This window comes from Gallus gallus, chromosome 8 (assembly GCF_016699485.2).
Source record: "Gallus gallus isolate bGalGal1 chromosome 8, bGalGal1.mat.broiler.GRCg7b, whole genome shotgun sequence".
Lineage (NCBI taxonomy): Eukaryota > Metazoa > Chordata > Aves > Galliformes > Phasianidae > Gallus > Gallus gallus.
Genome location: NC_052539.1, coordinates 2,978,002 through 2,995,112, shown reverse-complemented (window position 1 = coordinate 2,995,112; position 17,111 = coordinate 2,978,002). Strand labels below are relative to the sequence as shown.

The following is a 17,111-nucleotide window of genomic DNA, read 5'->3' as shown; positions in this document are numbered from 1 at the left end:
ATGTATATAATATTTCAGTAATACTGTGATGTTGGCTAGCAGTTTATGCATTCCTTTCTCTTCTTTTGAAGGACGTTATATTCCATTTCTGGGTTACTTTTTTTCTTGGATTGGAAGTTCATAATTCTATACCCAGTTTTACATGGGAAGATTTCAGGGGGTTTGAACACATAACTAATTTTGTTGATGGTGAATAATGAATTTCCAGGCCACTGACATAATTGCAGATTGCTTTTTTCAGACTACATGTGATCATGGATTAAGATGTGTGACTGGAGATATATTGTCATCCTCTGAAGTGTGATCAGTGATCCTCACCTTTTTTCTTTAAATCAAAAAACCTGTGTGAATACCTAACATTGTGTGGAAGTGCTGATCAGCATTTACATGCCATGAATTTGATAAATAAACATAAATCAGTAAGAATGCGTAAAATCAATTAACTAAACAAATCATGCATAGCACTCCAAATATATAATTCTAAGTGCTGCAGGTGCAGTCATCTGAATCTGCAGTTATGTCTACTGAGATAGGAAGCTCTATTTATACATTTTAACATGGAAGATTTTTGGCAAAGAGTAAACTTAACTTTCTGTTGAAATTAATGAGAGAATTCTGTTTCATAATCACTCGTGTATGTTTTGATTAGAGAGAAGTCCAACAATCCCCTAGCATCTACAGTAATGCATAGTTCAAGCTTTCAAAAGTAATTAGAGAAATTTAATCGGGTAAACAAGCATAGCATCAATTAAATTTTCTGTATTCAATATCAGGTTTCCATAAATAGAAATTATGAAACTGTCTGTTCAAAGAGCTTTCAGTGTTTGCCTGCATTCAGTAGAAATATCAACTCAAAACCTTATACAAATGTAGAGAATAGAAAATCACAGGGAAGCTTACGAAGTAGTAATTACCTCAATGTGATTTTTGGTCTGCTGATAAGAACAGTCAGGAGACACTGATTTCAAAGAGTGATACAATCTGACTGTACTTAGTGGCAATCCTAATAGAAATTTGAGATATAAAAATGTAAAATACTCTGCATACAGCTTCAACACTACTGCAAATGAGTAAAATGGCTCAACTGGTTAAACACAGACTGCAGATACCCCATCAGTCTGGAATAGGAGAGGATCATCTTTTGGCTCAAGCTGTGGAGTTGCTAGTGATTGCCGAAACTGCTCTTGCTGTCCTGAGAGGGACACTCTAGTGTCCTTTTCTGGCTTTAGGTGATGTTTCTTCTGAGAAAGCTAGCTCCCCTGGCTGCCTCACAGCTCCCCTGCTTCAAGGAGAACTGGAAAGCTGCAGGTGTGTGCAAGCAGCAGCAGCTGGGGGGCTGAGATGAGGAAGCTTCCTTAGCCAGCCTTCAGGATGCCTGAGCCTCATGGAGCCATGAGGAAGCAGAGTAACTAGTGTTTAGGATAGTGAGATTTCTTTTGGAAGGTACTTGTCAGTAGCTTATGATATTGCTATAAAGGAAAGATTTTGTGAAGTCTAGACAGTGCAGTTTAATTGAACTCCCTGTGTATCGATAAGCTATAATTTGGCTTAGGTCTTTCAAAGATAACGAGGAAAATTTGTGAAAATTCAAAGGAAGACCCTTTAGCATTTCATAAAAGGAAATTACTATCAACAGGAGCGAGGTGTTAAATAGCAAAAATTAACCTTTTTCCTCCCTTAAAAATTCTTAACTCCTCCTACAGAAATAGTCGTTACAGTAGTGCTTCAGGAATCTTTCATGTTGTTCTCATTTGGCCGTTAGTTATCTATCTGAGAACTGAAAAAAAGTAGTCATTGTAAGGTATATCTTTATTTTTCTAAGTATTAAACGTATGCAAGGATATACTGCCAAGGAGAATTCTGTATACAATTACACATTCAGTGTATTTGAGTTCCTTGCCAATGTCATTTTCTAGCAGTAGTTTCACACGTTTTAGTATGATTCTTTCTAGTTTTAAATGCATTTAATTATGTTTAAGTCGAAGTTCTGTGCAGGTTGAGACATCAGAAGTTTCAGGAACTTCTTAAATTGTTTTTAAGAGGTAAATCTCTAACTGTTGATCATTTACCAAAGGCTGTGCTAACTCATACGTGCTACAAATGGGTTTTTTGTTGCAGTAGAGACCATGATCACATCTATATTTCATGTTTTCACAGGGCCAGAGTAATCCCAAGAAAACAGAAGATACTCTGAAAACACAGGTAAGGAGTTCTGTTTTAAAAGGCTTTTATCAATAAACTTATAGTTCCTAAGAATAATAACCCTGGAAAATCCTTCCTATCTTGGTATACATCAGGAAGGCAGTTTCAATTGTACATTGGCTTCCTAAGTATCAGTAGGATACATGGGTGCATGGAGTGCAGAACAACCTTATAATCAGCAATGGTAAGCAAATATCAAAATACTTTCTCAGAGAAGGGATTATTTCTCCGTTACTGGATTAGACATGCTCTCCATACATTTTCGAGGTCTCTGTGTCCCTGAATTGTCTTAACTCTGTATTCCCATCTGAATGAAAAACTAAGCAGTTTTCTACTGCTGATCTAGTGAAGTTTGAAAGACATTAATGTTGCCATTTGGATGCCCTACTAATTCTGAATGGGGAAAAAAGTTTATGGATTGAATGAAGGAAAAGATATAAAAGCTAATGATGGTTTGCAGAGGAGAAAGAGCTGAAAAGGAACTATTCCTGAAGGTTATCAAATAGATAAAGGAAGAAATAAGTGACAGATTTCATTATGAATCTGATACTCCTGAGGAATATCAAGGTTTACAAGAACAGAGTTGGGAAAATAAATTATACAAAGTACAAATGACGGTTTGAAGATTCCCTAGGAAACTGTAAGAAATATAATTTAATTTGCTCTGAATAGCTGCCACACACCCAGCATTCCCCAAAATGCAACCAAAATACAGGCAGGAACATATCAGTTTATTTCCATCATGTGCATCATTTAGTACATAGGAGTTTTCTGTGATGATACAGAATGTTTTCCAAAGGACTGACACCTGAGTCTGTAGTAGATGTCTATAAAAATACAAATTATTAGGAGCTCAGAAGAGAGGGATAAATGCTGCAGTGGATCATGATCATTGGTCAAATTTTGTGATTATTCTCTTAAGTTCTTAAAAGCATGAGGATGGCAGTGTGAACCATTAAAGAGAAATTACAGACCACTCTTCTTCATTTCAAGGACGTTATTATTAGAAGGTAAACAATCTAGAAAAACAAGACTCAAGACAAAAGTCTGAAGGAGCAGGTACACAGATCCTGTAGCTGTTTAAACGTAGAGCAAATACAGAGCAGATTCAATTTCTCTATAAATTTTCTATGTAATGTGTTTTGCAGAACATTTTTTATTAAGTTAGTAGCTGCAGCTCATCCCTCTCTCGATGTATTTTCTCTCAGATAGTTTGGTTAAAAAAAAAAAATGTAAGGAAAGAATATTTCTTAATCACAGGGAAAGCTCTACTGTGTAGAAATGTATAACGTCAGGGAGGCTGAGCAGATGAGGGCAATCCAGATTGCAATGCAATGAGGTAAGAGTAGCCAGACTGTGTCAGTTCATTCTGAGGATACTGAACTTCCAGCCAGGGAGCCTATTTGGAATATTAAGAAGGAAATCTGTCCTTACCATTGTCAGTATCCTGTTTAGGTTTCATTTCAGTGGTGTTAAATATCTATAGCTTTGTAAATGACTGAATTTACATCTCCCCTTGCCTGCTAAAAGTCTGATAGCCTAGTGAATCTTGATGAAACATTATACAAAAGATGACATGAACTCTCTCTGAAGAGCAGTATATAACAGTCAGAATGACCATTTAATTAGGAAGGGGACCTGGCACGCTTCCAAACTAATGGCAGTGTAAATATTCAGACTTCTAGGAGCTATGCAGAAATTCACGTCAGTGTAATCTTAATTTCCCTAGACATCCCTGTAATAGGATATTTTAGAACCATACTAAAGGTCAATTTTGAGAATTGCCTTAAAATATTTCTGCGTACGTTCAAACTAATATTGCCTTGATTGAAAATTTTGTTTCTTTGCTTGCATATGCACTAATAATTTTTTATAATCCTTTTAACGGTGTGTTTTATTAATAATGAAGATATACCCTGCAAATATAAAAATATATAATAAAGAAATCTTAATATATTCCAGGGGGTTTTTTTTGTTGGTAGTGGGGTTTTTTTTGTTGTTGTTGTTGTTGTTTTCCTTGAGTCCCAAGGCTAACTTACAGGAGCAATTGGGGCTAGTAGATGAGAAAGGTGTATTACCATCATTTCTTCACACTCCCTGATCTGGATAAAATTTTTTACTCTTATTTGTGAGAATCCACACAAAGATCATTATTTTGGGGTGAAAAATAGTATGTTTTTTAAAAGAAAATAAAACCAGTCGACACAGTGCGAGTAAAACAGCAAACAAAGTATACTAAGTGTTTTTTTCCTTTACTTAGTGCCTTTTTAAAGGATTAACTTATATTTTTTTCTGGTCAAATATTTTAACTTAAATTTTCTTTCACTTTAAATAGTTTTAAACATTTAAATGGATGAAAAGCACGTATAAAGCACAATTTTTCTGCTTTGGTTTATGTGGACTCTCCAATACTTCTGTTTCTCAGAGGTTATTTTAAATATTTTCTTGGAATTGTCTATTTTTTCCTTATCAGATATCCTGCTGTTCTGTATCAGACATCACTTCTCAAATTCAGATAAATAACTGCATGACAGAATGCAGTATAAAGCTCATACAATTTGATCAGCATTACAGTTCTCCTCTGCTGCTACACTTATCTACAGCACAGTATGCTATTAGCATTAACCAGCCATAGACTTAAATTGTTTATTAATGGTTAGCTGCATATCAGTATGTAATAACTTTAGGCAGACAGGGCTGAGGGTTTTTTCATACGTTTATTTAAAAAAAAATCTTACTACATGTTTCATAAATAAGAACTGTGTTGAGCAAACTTGCTGACTTGTTTACCATATGCAAGTGGTTTATGGTTTGTACCATTTTGAATCTTTTTCTTCTCAAATTAAATTAGGGGGAAGTCAGCGCTGAAGTTCTTGTGTATTAAAATTACTCTTTTGTAATCAACCATCCACTTTACGAAAATTCTTTTCCTATAAACAGTCTCTCAGAGATGTGTTGGTTACTCCACTCCCCAGCTCTTCCATGTTGCTCTACGTGATAGGTCTTTGCTGTTTCTGGAATGCATGCAAACAACTAATATGCGTGCTGGGGGCAGTCAATGTCCTCACATCAGAGGAAGAACAGAATCTACTGGTTGCATCGTTCCTTGTGCTTAGAGGTCTGAAAAAATAATTCCGTAGTTACTCAGTATTCCTACTAAGACCAGCTTATTATTCTCAGCCTCTCATATGGTTGTAATTTGTAAGCAATAGCAGTATATTCAAACCAGATACACTTTATGAATGTACTGAATCTTACAGTTAATATCCTTGTATCACTTTCTTGCCATGACTCTTCTCTATGAGAAGCTGTAATTGCTAGGAAATAATTTACCTGAATAAAGCATGTATTTATAGCTGTAAATGGGAAAATATACAGGATGTGTAGTTACAGTTTTCCTAGAGTATAGCTTAAGGATTATTTTAAAATGCACTTGCTTGTTTTGTTTTGATTTTTGATGCCAGCATCAAAAAATTCATTTATTATTGACTTTTGTTTGACAGTCCTTCAGTTTCAAGCTTCTTGAGATTCTGAATATAATCACGGCAGATATGTGTACATCTCTTATTGCTTGGCTGAGCACAAAAGACTTAGAAGCAATCCTACAGGAAAAAGACCCACTCCCTTTATGCATTCTTAAAAATCATTAATGCTTTCTGGCAAGAGTATGCAAGGCAGTTGTAATAATGGAGCAATATAATTAACCTTCTTTATAAATGAAATGTGCAAATATAATACATAGCACACAAGCTAGATAGAATTATCTCTCCTTCATTGTAGATTTAGTTGGGAATAAATAGGTTCCTAACAGCTGCTCTGTGGATTGGGAATTTGAAACATCTTTTACTTCTTCTCCTTCAAAGATCTACTGAGAACCCGGGGCTAAGAATGGCTAAATGTGAAATGTAGTCATATATTATTATATACAGAATCAATATTTCCAAAGGCCATCCAAACTGTTTGAGAAAAGAAGAATTTGGCATACTTTCTGTAAACTTCAAAAGAAGCAAAGCTGGAAATACTTGTTTTACTTATCAATTGCAGTTTAACCGACAGAATTCTGTGTAAGGCAAAGATGGTAAAAGAAGAAATTAATTATTCATGTAGCCATCATTGATTGGGAATTCTCTTTAGCAGCTGTGGGAGAGAAACCCTGCATAATCCATAAAAGGTAAATGTATTATTTGAAGTAAAATATTGTCTGATATGAAGGGGGAGATTTTTCTAACCATTTTTGCGTAAATGTGGAAGAGCCATTCCCGTCCTTAAGGACAGGGCTGAACACAATCCTTATCTTTTGTAGAGAAAAAATAGGTGGTTCCTTTTTTGAATATGTGTGGTCATTTATTTGTGTTACCTGTTTAAAATACAAGAACCTGATAAAAAGTCAAAAAACTGAAATGGAAGGAGCTGAGAATCCTATATGTTTTCCTTTAGAAATAAAATGACTCCAGTGAATTCAATGCTAACCTGTATTCTTATGTTATCTCCTATGGAATTATCTTAGAATACAGTTCTTGAAATGAAGAAATCAAGAAAAAGCAGAAAAAAACAGCTCCCTTGTCCTCATAAAAGAGCAAATCAGTATGCTGTAATGAAACATTTTCTAAAAGTTCAACATAAAAGAGTATTCTGAAACTTTAAAAGTTGTCCTATTTTATCTCACAAACACATTAACAACTGATGTTGCGGGACAATTTTGTGTAAATTTTGTGTTCATGGTGGGGCGTGGGATTCTCATTTACATACCTGATTTTTTTCTCCTAGATGCATAAGACAAATAAGGTGCTATGAAGTGTTTCCAATGGAAACATTCTACTCTCTATCTGTTTTGGTAGACTCTTTTCCCTAGAAGTAAAGTTCAGTGTCTAGGTTTTACACTTTAGTCAGGATGTGTTACTGTGAATTCAAATATATGATTCTTCCTCTTGGCTAGTTTTATAGCAAGCTTGGGAAATATGAATGCTATCAGACCATCTATTCAGGAGAGTTAAAGGGTGCGATGGTATGTATTACTTACAGAAATGGATTTGCTTCAATCTTTCTAGCCTAGTGATGATTTCTTCATTACGTTGTAAACAGCATTACAAAATAATGATGTTTTGCTCTCTATACTCTTGTGGAAGCAGAATGTTATCACACTGGAATGTTGAAGGCAAGAGATGCATCACATTGAATATCAAGGGACTGTATGCTTATTGCTATTATCCTTACAGAAAAGCAGGCCGTACCTGATAAAATATATTTTGCTGCCTAGGGGGGCTATTTAGTGCCATTTTGATGTTCCTGAGCTTGCTACAGTATCTTCATTATGCAATCAGAATAAGGAAAATGCTCAAGTTAACTGTGATTAAGATGTGTCAATATTTGACTGATAAATGTCCTAGGAATTTCAAATGATTGCCCCCTGAGATATGCATCTACTGTCACAGAGCAATTTCAGGGAGCAGTGAGACACTGGTTATGCTGCCTTTTGGATCAGCCAGTCTATATCAATTCAGATATCAATGCGATCTCTAAAAGCTCCCATGATACCTTCTGTAAATAGGATCACTAACCCCAATATGCTGCCCAAATAACAAGTTCTGATATCATTCAGTCAAGCCAAATTCCCCCTGTGCTCCTATGTCAGGTATATCACTCTTCAGTTCCTCCTGCTCTGTTTTCTTATTAAACCTCAGGAAAATAGAAGCAGTCAGGACTGTAAGTAATCAAACCTTATTCCAAAAATAGTTTTTCCTACTTTTCCCTTTTCTTCCAAAAGAGGCATTGCAAAAGCTAACTTTAAGTTCACTGCAGACTGCTTTGCTATTTGACTAGACACAGATTTCCAAGTCCTTAGCCTTTTTATCCATTACAATTAGAGGCAGCACCCAAATATCTTAGTGTGTAGACATATTGATGGAAAACAGAGTAGCTATTCTCTTATGGAAGATTATAGATAATTATTAGGATTAAGGCATCAGTCTACATATTAGAAATCACTGTAGCCGAAGAAATTTTTTATCATCATAATTTGTAATGGATGCTTAGCCAACTCATCAGCTACCATCTTGCTTCTAGGATCCCATAAGATATCTTCCTTTTCTCAAAATGAGGCACAGAGTATGCAGCAATTAGTAAAAAAAAAAAAAAAAAGGTTGCTAGGTTGCTGTCACAGCAAAGCAGCAGAGATCCACTGCATTTCTGACTATACAGATGGAAAAGCAAATGAAAATTGAAAGGTCCAGTTTTGAATTTCAAACATGTGTATATCATAATACTAATTCTACATTTATACATTAATATGAGTCTTAACATAAGAGCATAACTCAGCTCCAACAGTAAACAAGCAGTATCATATTCCTTGTCTTTATAAAATCAAGAAATTCATTAGATTAAACATGGGGTTTATGTATGAAATCTCAGTCAATAAAATATTGCTTTTACAAACATCACACATCTATGTTGAAAAAGAAAAAATAAAAATATTAGCAAGAAAAAATAATGGTGTCATAGAAAATAAATAATTGGAAATCAGAAACACCAGGTAGTACTCTGCTTTTAATTATGAGCTTACTCATCACATTTTCTATCACAAAGCTTAAATTACTGTGATACATCAAACACTTATGTAATATTGTCATGTTCCTCACCAAAAAGTTACATTAGACTTCTGTCTCATATTCCCCTCAAATTTCAATTAGAAGAATTTCAAGCATAGTAGAGGCAAGACAGAATTTAATAGAACTGTGTAGTATGAACACAGATAATGAAAAATTTGGGGGGATTTTGGGGCAGTTTGAGACCTTAAAATAACTTGTATTATATATGCAGTATTTTAAAGTGTCATAATAGGCACTTATGGGAAAATATCTTGATATAATTGGTTGTTCCTGAAAGATAAAATATTGTTTTAGATACCTTAGTCACATCTATGACTACCTTGACATTAGAGGGAGGTAGGCATAGGTATCAGGATAGCAATGAAAATACTGATTTTCTTTGGTGCTTTGAACAACTGTCAAGCAATATGGTAATAGGGAATACAGAGTTTTTCTTTCATGCTTGTTTACAGCTGTAAATCTTTTGTGAAGAATAATGAGATAGAATAGAAAAGAAAACAACTGCTGATACTTTAATAACCTCTCCTTCAGGACAGCTGGAATTTTAAATCTTTAGGTCTATGCATTATGCAAAGTTTGAAGTTTATGAAGAATCTTCCTTTCTGTCCTTTTCTTCTTGTAGTTTTCCTTCTTATGTTATCTTTCTGTACCTTTCAAATCAGGCTAAGTCCACTGGAAAGATTGGAAATTATCCTTCCTCCCTTAAACTTTATATATTGCATTGCTGTGCTAGTAATAAAGTCCTTTGCTTAGATTGTTATCTACAGAGGTTTGTGCAGCTTTTGAAGTTCTTTTAGATGTGGAAATGCTTCTCATAGTCTACATATTTAAGGTAAAAGCAACTGAATTTCTGTTCCCATCTTAAGATTTGTTATCATTTCATGTTTGCAAAGTAAATATCTTCACAATTCATTTGGCAAGCTCTAGTTACAGGTACATCTGTTAAAACCAAGAAAATAAAAACTATAGCAGAAAAGGTTTGTTTAACTGCATTAGCTTTCCTCTGATATTCTTCAACACCTTTAACTTGGGGTTAAATTAAAATAAACAGAATTGGCTTGCGTGCATCTTGTAATTTCTCCATTAATGTGAAATGGATGTAATTTCTCTTATAAACTTACAGAATCACAGAAGTGCAATGCTTGGAAGGGATCTCAAGTGGTCTTTGATTCCAACCTCCCCTGCTAAAGCAGTTTCCCTACAGTAGGTCTGGACAGGTACATGTCCAGACACGTCTTGAGTATCTTCATAGAAGGTGACTCCACAACCTCTTCCAGTTCTCCGTCACCTTTACCGTAAAGAACTTCCTCCATGTGTTTTTATGGAACCTCCTATGTTCAACTTTTAGGCAATTGCTCCTTGTCCTATCACTACACACCACTGGGAAGAGCCTGACCTCATCCATTTGCCTCCCACCTCCCTTTATATATTTATAAATATTAATCAGATCCTCCCCTTCAGTCTTCTTTTTTCCCAGGCTGAGCAGACACAGATCACTCATCCTTTTTTCATAAGGAAGATGCTCCAGGCCTGTTATCATTTTTGTGGTCTACTACTGGGGTCCTTCTAGGAGATCCCTGGATTTTTTTGAACTGAAGTGTGCAGAGCTGGACACAGTATTCTAAACGGGGCCTCACCAGGACAGAGTAGAGGGGGAGGATAATCTCCCTCAACTTGCTGTCTACATTCTTTTAGATACAGCCCAGGATACCATTGGCCTTGGCCACGAGGACACACTGAAGGCTCATGGCCAACCTGTTGTCCACAAGAACATCCAGGTCCTTCTCTGCAGAGCTCCTCTCCAGTAGGTCATTCCCTAATCTGTACTGGTGCATGTGGTTATTCTTCTCCAGGTGGAACTCAAAATAGTGGAAAAGTTATATATCAGTGAAATAATTTCTATAAGAAATGAAGTGGGTCAATTGAAAAATTAAATGGCAGAGAAGTAACTATAAACAGGTTAGTAGAGTCGTTTGAAATAAGCACTGGGAAAGCATTGGCACAGACCACAAATTAGTCCCATCGTCATTTTTATGGTAGGCTTTTCATTGTTTGTAAAAATGTGCCCTGTTTTATAGCACTAGCAAAGGCACAAGTTTGCTTATGGAGGACAGTTTACTACTTTAAATGTATATTCATAGAAATAGCCCCAAGGGATAACACTGCAGAAATCCAGAAGAAAAATATCAAGCTGGAATGGAGAATACATGCAATTGCGAAATAAGATTAACCCGAATGTATCGTTTTACAACACAACCCGCCACAATCATTCTTTAAAGTTTTCCTCTCAAATCCACGTAGCTCTCAGAGCACAGAGTTAGAGGGAAGATCCAATCTTATCATTTCTAACATCTGCTTTATTCTTGGGCTTTCAGAAATTCAGTTTATTCAGTAAAATGTAGATAACAGTGCATCTTTAGCTAGGAAAAAATGCAGGAAAATTTATGTATCTTTGTAGCAGTGAAGAGATAAATAGTAACAGCGCTAAGTGGTATAAGTTAACACCTGAGAGTTGCAACCCCGATGTTATTTTGCCATTTCAAATTCAAGTGTAGATAACAACTGTAAGAAAATTTGAGAACAATCTCATTCTTACACACATCTGCTTTCACAGAGTAAATGTGAACTTAATAAACAAGATAATTTTAAAACGAATACAGATTGCTGTAGCAGATACTATCTCTACTGGAAGAAATAACAATTAGTGTAAATGTTTTGCTGGGAATTTAAAAATGCTCTAGGACTCTCGCTCTCTCTCTCTCTTTTTTCTTATACCATGCAAAAAAATGAAGAAAAAAAAAAAAAGGTAGTTGGCAGACAATGAGGCACCATTTCGTTTTGTAGACATTAACTTTTATCATGTACCATTTATGAAAATGTGTGTTGTAAAGTAATGCTGTAAATACTACATAGTTTTGTTCTGATATAGTGAGGATTCTATGAAAGGGAACAATAATTGATTGCCTTTTTCAGCACTATTAATCTGTGTGATTTTGAATTTTTGTAATGCATGAAGTAACGTAGATCCATTTTCCTAGCCTTTAATCTATTTTCTAGCTTTTAATATACATATTTTTTCCAGGATTTACATTTGTACTATTTGTACACTGGTTCTGCAGTTAGTTGTGCAATAATAGAAAAGAGCATATTTACTTTAGAAAGAAGGAGAACAATCTTTTTTCCGTGTCTGAAATTGTCTCTTTAGGTGGTACTTTATCTCTTCTGCTCACATGATCATCAGTTGAGATGGATTATGAAAAATGCCTTTCCACAGTAGTACGACTTATTGTAATAGAGTTAATTCAGTACATAACAAGAAAAGAAAAATTCTGTATAACACATCTAGCATTCTTGTCTCCAAAGATTAGATTTAGAAAAATGTATTGGATTTAACCACCCTGGGCTTAAAATCTCTATCAATTTATTCACATAAATTATTCTCCTTGCCAACGTAATCATATTTGTTTGTAGCAAATCAAAGAGACATTCAGCAGACTTATTCTATTGTCAGTCTGTAAGTGTTGAGACTCTCTGGTCTGTTAAGAGTATACTTGTACTTTTATTTCTTAATAGAGAAAGTGAAGATTACATGGCTATTTACATATGTCTGTGTGGTCTCATAATACATACATCTGTCTTAATACTCTTCTTTGGTGCATTCATGTATGATTTGATATAAATGCTTTTGCAATAAATTTTGCTTCGTTCTTTACCAAAGTAAGTGCCTAAATGTCTACGTACGTGTGCACAGATATTACATGTACCTTTGTTTTCTAACAAGGAATTGAGTAACTCATTGTTTTCAGGTTGCACTTGTGATCTCTAATCAGACCAGATGTGGTTGTTCACTTGTCCATGTTGGACTATTATTTCATTACCTCAACAACTGTTCCATTGTAGATTTGGACATTTTTCTATTATTATTTTCATTTCCTTTGTTTCCTCAGTTAATGAAATATTTTGAAAACATTCTTCCAACTTAAGAAAAGTCTATGTAATAATTATATATATATATATTTCAAGTCTAGTAATGCTTTGATAATTAATCACGTCAAAGCATTGTGTGAATTACCATCACAAGAATATGTACAGCATTTTCTCCTTACCTCTAAAATATTTTGTATGCCCACTGCTCTTTCATTTCTACTCCTTTGGTTTTTTAAACAAAAGAAGTTTTTTGGCTTCTTAACACCAAATTGTATTGCAGATGGACAGAAATTTCTTTTTGTTGGCATTATATATACACACACCAGAATTTAAATAATAGTAAAGAATTGCATTAGGTGATGATGATGCCTGTTCGTCCTGAGATATTACTTTACTTTCAGCTTCAAAGGAGAAATATATATATTTGGATTTCTGGTATTAAGTAGTTTAATTGGAAAAGTTGTACCTTAGATCACATTTTTTCCTCCCGTATATGAAATAGCTTTAAAATGTCTTCATAAAATGGCAAATAATTCTGAACTACTTCTTGTTTCTATGACAACCTTTCTGTGGAATAGTAGTAGGATAGAGATCCTCTGAAGCTGCCAGTGACTTCATTAAATATTTTATTTTAAGCAGGGAAAATGACACTGTTTTTAACCAGACGGGCTTTTGGTTGTTTTAGTTTTTGATTGTAAATAAACACTTATTGAACACCTAGAGGCACGCTTGATTTAGTGAAGTGAATTATGCAGCAGTTTTTGAAATGCTGATGAAACTGTGCCATCAGAGCTTGATTTAAGATCTTTAGAAATGAAGGTAAGGGAAAAAACTGGGTAAGACATTCCACTGTCCAGAGGCAGATTTATTTTTCTGTTAACATATGAAAATAAAGTTGATAAACTTTCTTGAAAACAGATACTGGCAAACGTGCTCTAAAAGTTTGGCCTGCAGTCAATAAGGTCCCTATTTCAATTAAAAACTAATTTAGTCAGGGATTTGTTTCTTGATAGACATCTATTTAATAGATAATTTTTACTTGTAATTCTTATACTTATTCTTATACCTACAAATACCATGTTGCTCTGGGCAGCCTGTTCTAATGGTTGGCAACCCTGTCCACAGCAGGGAGATTGAAACTAGGTGATCTTTGAGGTCCTTTTCAACCCAAGCCATTCTATGATTCTGTGATTCTATGTAGAACGGAAATCTAAGTTCAACATATTTTCTACCACAATTAAGGCATTGCAATCTGGACTTCTGCATTTAGTGTTGAATTTTCAGTTCAAAGGTTATAATTTCTTTAGTAATTGGGTTTTAATCATTTTGCATATTTTGCATTAATTACAGTACTTAATAGTTTTTTTGTTTTGGCTAAGCATATCGTTTCAGTTTTGTACCCAAAAGCTGAACTGGTGACAATTCATTGGGAGTATTAGTAAGGACAGATATGATAGGAATATCTTATAAAAAGAGCTCTTAAGTGTGTCAGTGATAAAGTGTGAATGGGTGAAATAACTAGAGCTGTTATTTCTGCTAGAAGGTCTTTACAATTCAGCTTGCTTCTGTCTTTCATATTGAAAATAATTTTGTTTTTTTCATAGGCCATAATGCTTTTTCAGCCAAGATCTACATTGGGCTATTATCATCCAATAATAGAGCTAGAATTCAAGAGACATAATGTGTTTTCCATAGATTTTTTCTCCACAGAGGAGTAAGATAGTACTGGGCAGTACAGATCAAAGCACAGCTCATTCAACATTACTGCATAAATATATAGCAATGAAGATGGCGTGTTTGAATTGATATGTTTTCATCTTTGTTTATATGTACCTAACCTGCCATACCTACCTATATCCAAAGGAATAAATTCTTTGACAGCAGTCTTTTCAAAGTGATATTGCATACAGTCAGATAGAAACTATTTCTTAAAATCCAGTAATCCTTTTGAACATACGAAGATAGCAAAGTTGCCTCTTCAGTATAGTCACTTTCATCCCTAAATACATATTTACTTTTGCTGCTTTCTAACTAATGCATCTTTTAATCTCTCCCATTTGCAATTACATAATGTGAGAAGAGAGAGACTAACTGCAATATTTAGATGTTGTTGCATTGTAGTAGGCTCCTGAGAGGGCAGAGCAAAGTAGAAAGAGTTGAAAACTGAGCGTACCAAGATGCATGAAGAAAAATGGTTAAAAAAAAAAAAAAAAAGTTGTGAAAGAGACTGGGAAAGAGTACAGCTACACTTGCAGCTGTTCTGGGCAAGTAATAGCAATTAGACTAAAGCAGGAAAGTGAAGAGGTAAACGCCATTAATTCGAAGAATTCTTTGTTAAGTCTTCTCCCTAGCTTCTCTAAATATTTTAAATTGCTACATGATAGATTATGCCAGTTTCATTCTTGATTATATTTTGTATTATAAATCCACAATAGTGTCTTGTTAGCTGTGTTTTGCTTTCCTGATTCTTTTTCCCTACGAGCTCCTTCTGCTGCTTCAAATACTTAGAGTAAACATACTACCTTGGACATATTTATGTGATTATTTTATTCCTTTCAGGAGAAAAAAAAAACATTTTTTGTTAAAAAATATATATATATATAAAATATATAAATATATAAAATATATATATAAAGCTGCATCTGGCAGCTAGAGCCAAGCCTAATGGGAGCAGGTGCTCTACAAGCTTTTCCATAAAGCTCTGCCAACAGAGCTTGCTTCAGTCCAGCCAAACGCTTGTCATCTCATTACCAGCCCTCTCCTGGGCAGCCTGACAATTGGGCAAGCTTTCTTTTATGCTACTAAAGAGCAAATTGGACTAGATTGCAAGTACTTAACTCATATCACTTCTAAGACACATTTACCTGGAGTTTTCAGGGTATTGCCACAGTCCTGAGAGCAGCTTTAGGCTTTAAATGCCTTGTCTAGTCTCACCTGTGTCTCCTCCATACATCCTGCCCTTGGTATGGGATATCCATTTGAGCTCAAGGTCAGGGACCTGGTCCTTGAGCTGTACTTGTCTTTGCTTCTCCGTAGATGTTGTGCCTATTCTGTAGCCTTGTTACTAGCCCTGCCTTGTCTCCCTGGACAATCTTGGTCCATCCTTTTGCCACATCTAAAGCTGCCTGCCTGTCCCAGGCTCTGTGAGGTAGCAACTGTTGGAGAAGGCACAGCCTGTGCTTAGGTCACCTTCAATTCCTCATTGTCACCCTCCACAGAGCTGTTCTACTTCCGCTGCTCCTCAAAAGGAACATCGTTACAGGGAGTCCAAACGCTGTGCTGTAGAGAAATCACAAAAATTCTAGGGAACTTACACAGCAATGTTTGTAATATTGCAAACTAGTACACACTTTCTCCTGATAAAATAAACACGGCCGTTATCTAATTCATAATCCCCTACATAACTTAGAATAGGCAAGCTTAGATGCCCATCGCAGCTTTACAAAAGAGCCCTGTGGCTCAGAGCAGAAACTCAACCCTGATTCCTTCATCCCCATCTATTCAGTTGGATTCTTACCGAAAAACAGGTAATTAAAAGTTGTTAGTGATGACTCTTATAGATAGCACTGTGAACCTGTGTAATATCTGTCTAGTTCAAATTATTTGTATTAGCATCCATTGAGAAGACAGTCGTAATGTAAGAAGGAAAAACTTCCCCCTACTTGTTTATCGTGTTTCAGTTCCTTTAATGTAAAAAAAAACTCACCTAGTTTTTCCTCCTCTAACTTTTGTGAAATCTTAGAAAAGCAATTACTGGAAGAAAAATATCTGAAGTCTTTACTGTTAAGATAAACTCGCATCTGTCTTTTGCTGTGAAAAGACAGAGGCTGTAACTGACACACAGCCACACTCTGCCTCCTCTTTCTCTACCAGTGCTCACTCCCTGTGGGCTCAGTTCTCAGTAGTTCAGCAGCCTGGCCAACTTAAATTAAAGAGATAGTATTATTACTTGGAAATACTGACTTCTGGAGCACGGTGCTTGTAAACTTGGTATGTTTTGTATTTGGTTGTTAATTATACCCTTAAGAAATTCTAAGTCATGGAATCTAATTATGAAGTTTTTAGTCAGTTTTACAAAAGCTCAAGAAGGGAATCAAAGATTAGGGCAGTACTTTACATCTAATAGTTTTGGCATTGCTGCATAAGCGTGCTTAATCTCACCTTGTAATGGGAACGTCCTTTGTTCTGACAATGAAAAGAATGATTTAAAATAAATCTCCATATTTATGTGACCTTTGTACGTCTCTTCTCTCAACATCACTGGTGAGATGCCTATTTCTTAAACTGAATTTACTTTCCTTGTCTGTAAATATGTGTATTATTTGTTAAAGAAAACACAGCCAAAACTTCTCAGTTGGTACCAATTTAACACCTGCT

General features: G+C 35.2%; 1 long non-coding RNA gene across 3 annotated transcripts in view; it reads left to right on the top strand.

Annotated features, from left to right (window-relative positions):
- Positions 1 to 17,111, top strand: part of LOC101750820 — a 571,434-nt gene that overhangs the window by 299,996 nt on the left and 254,327 nt on the right. For all 3 annotated transcript variants that reach the window (XR_006940028.1, XR_006940027.1, XR_006940029.1), the window contains one exon: positions 2,158 to 2,202. This is a non-coding gene — a long non-coding RNA (uncharacterized LOC101750820). The remainder of the gene's footprint in view (positions 1 to 2,157; positions 2,203 to 17,111) is intronic.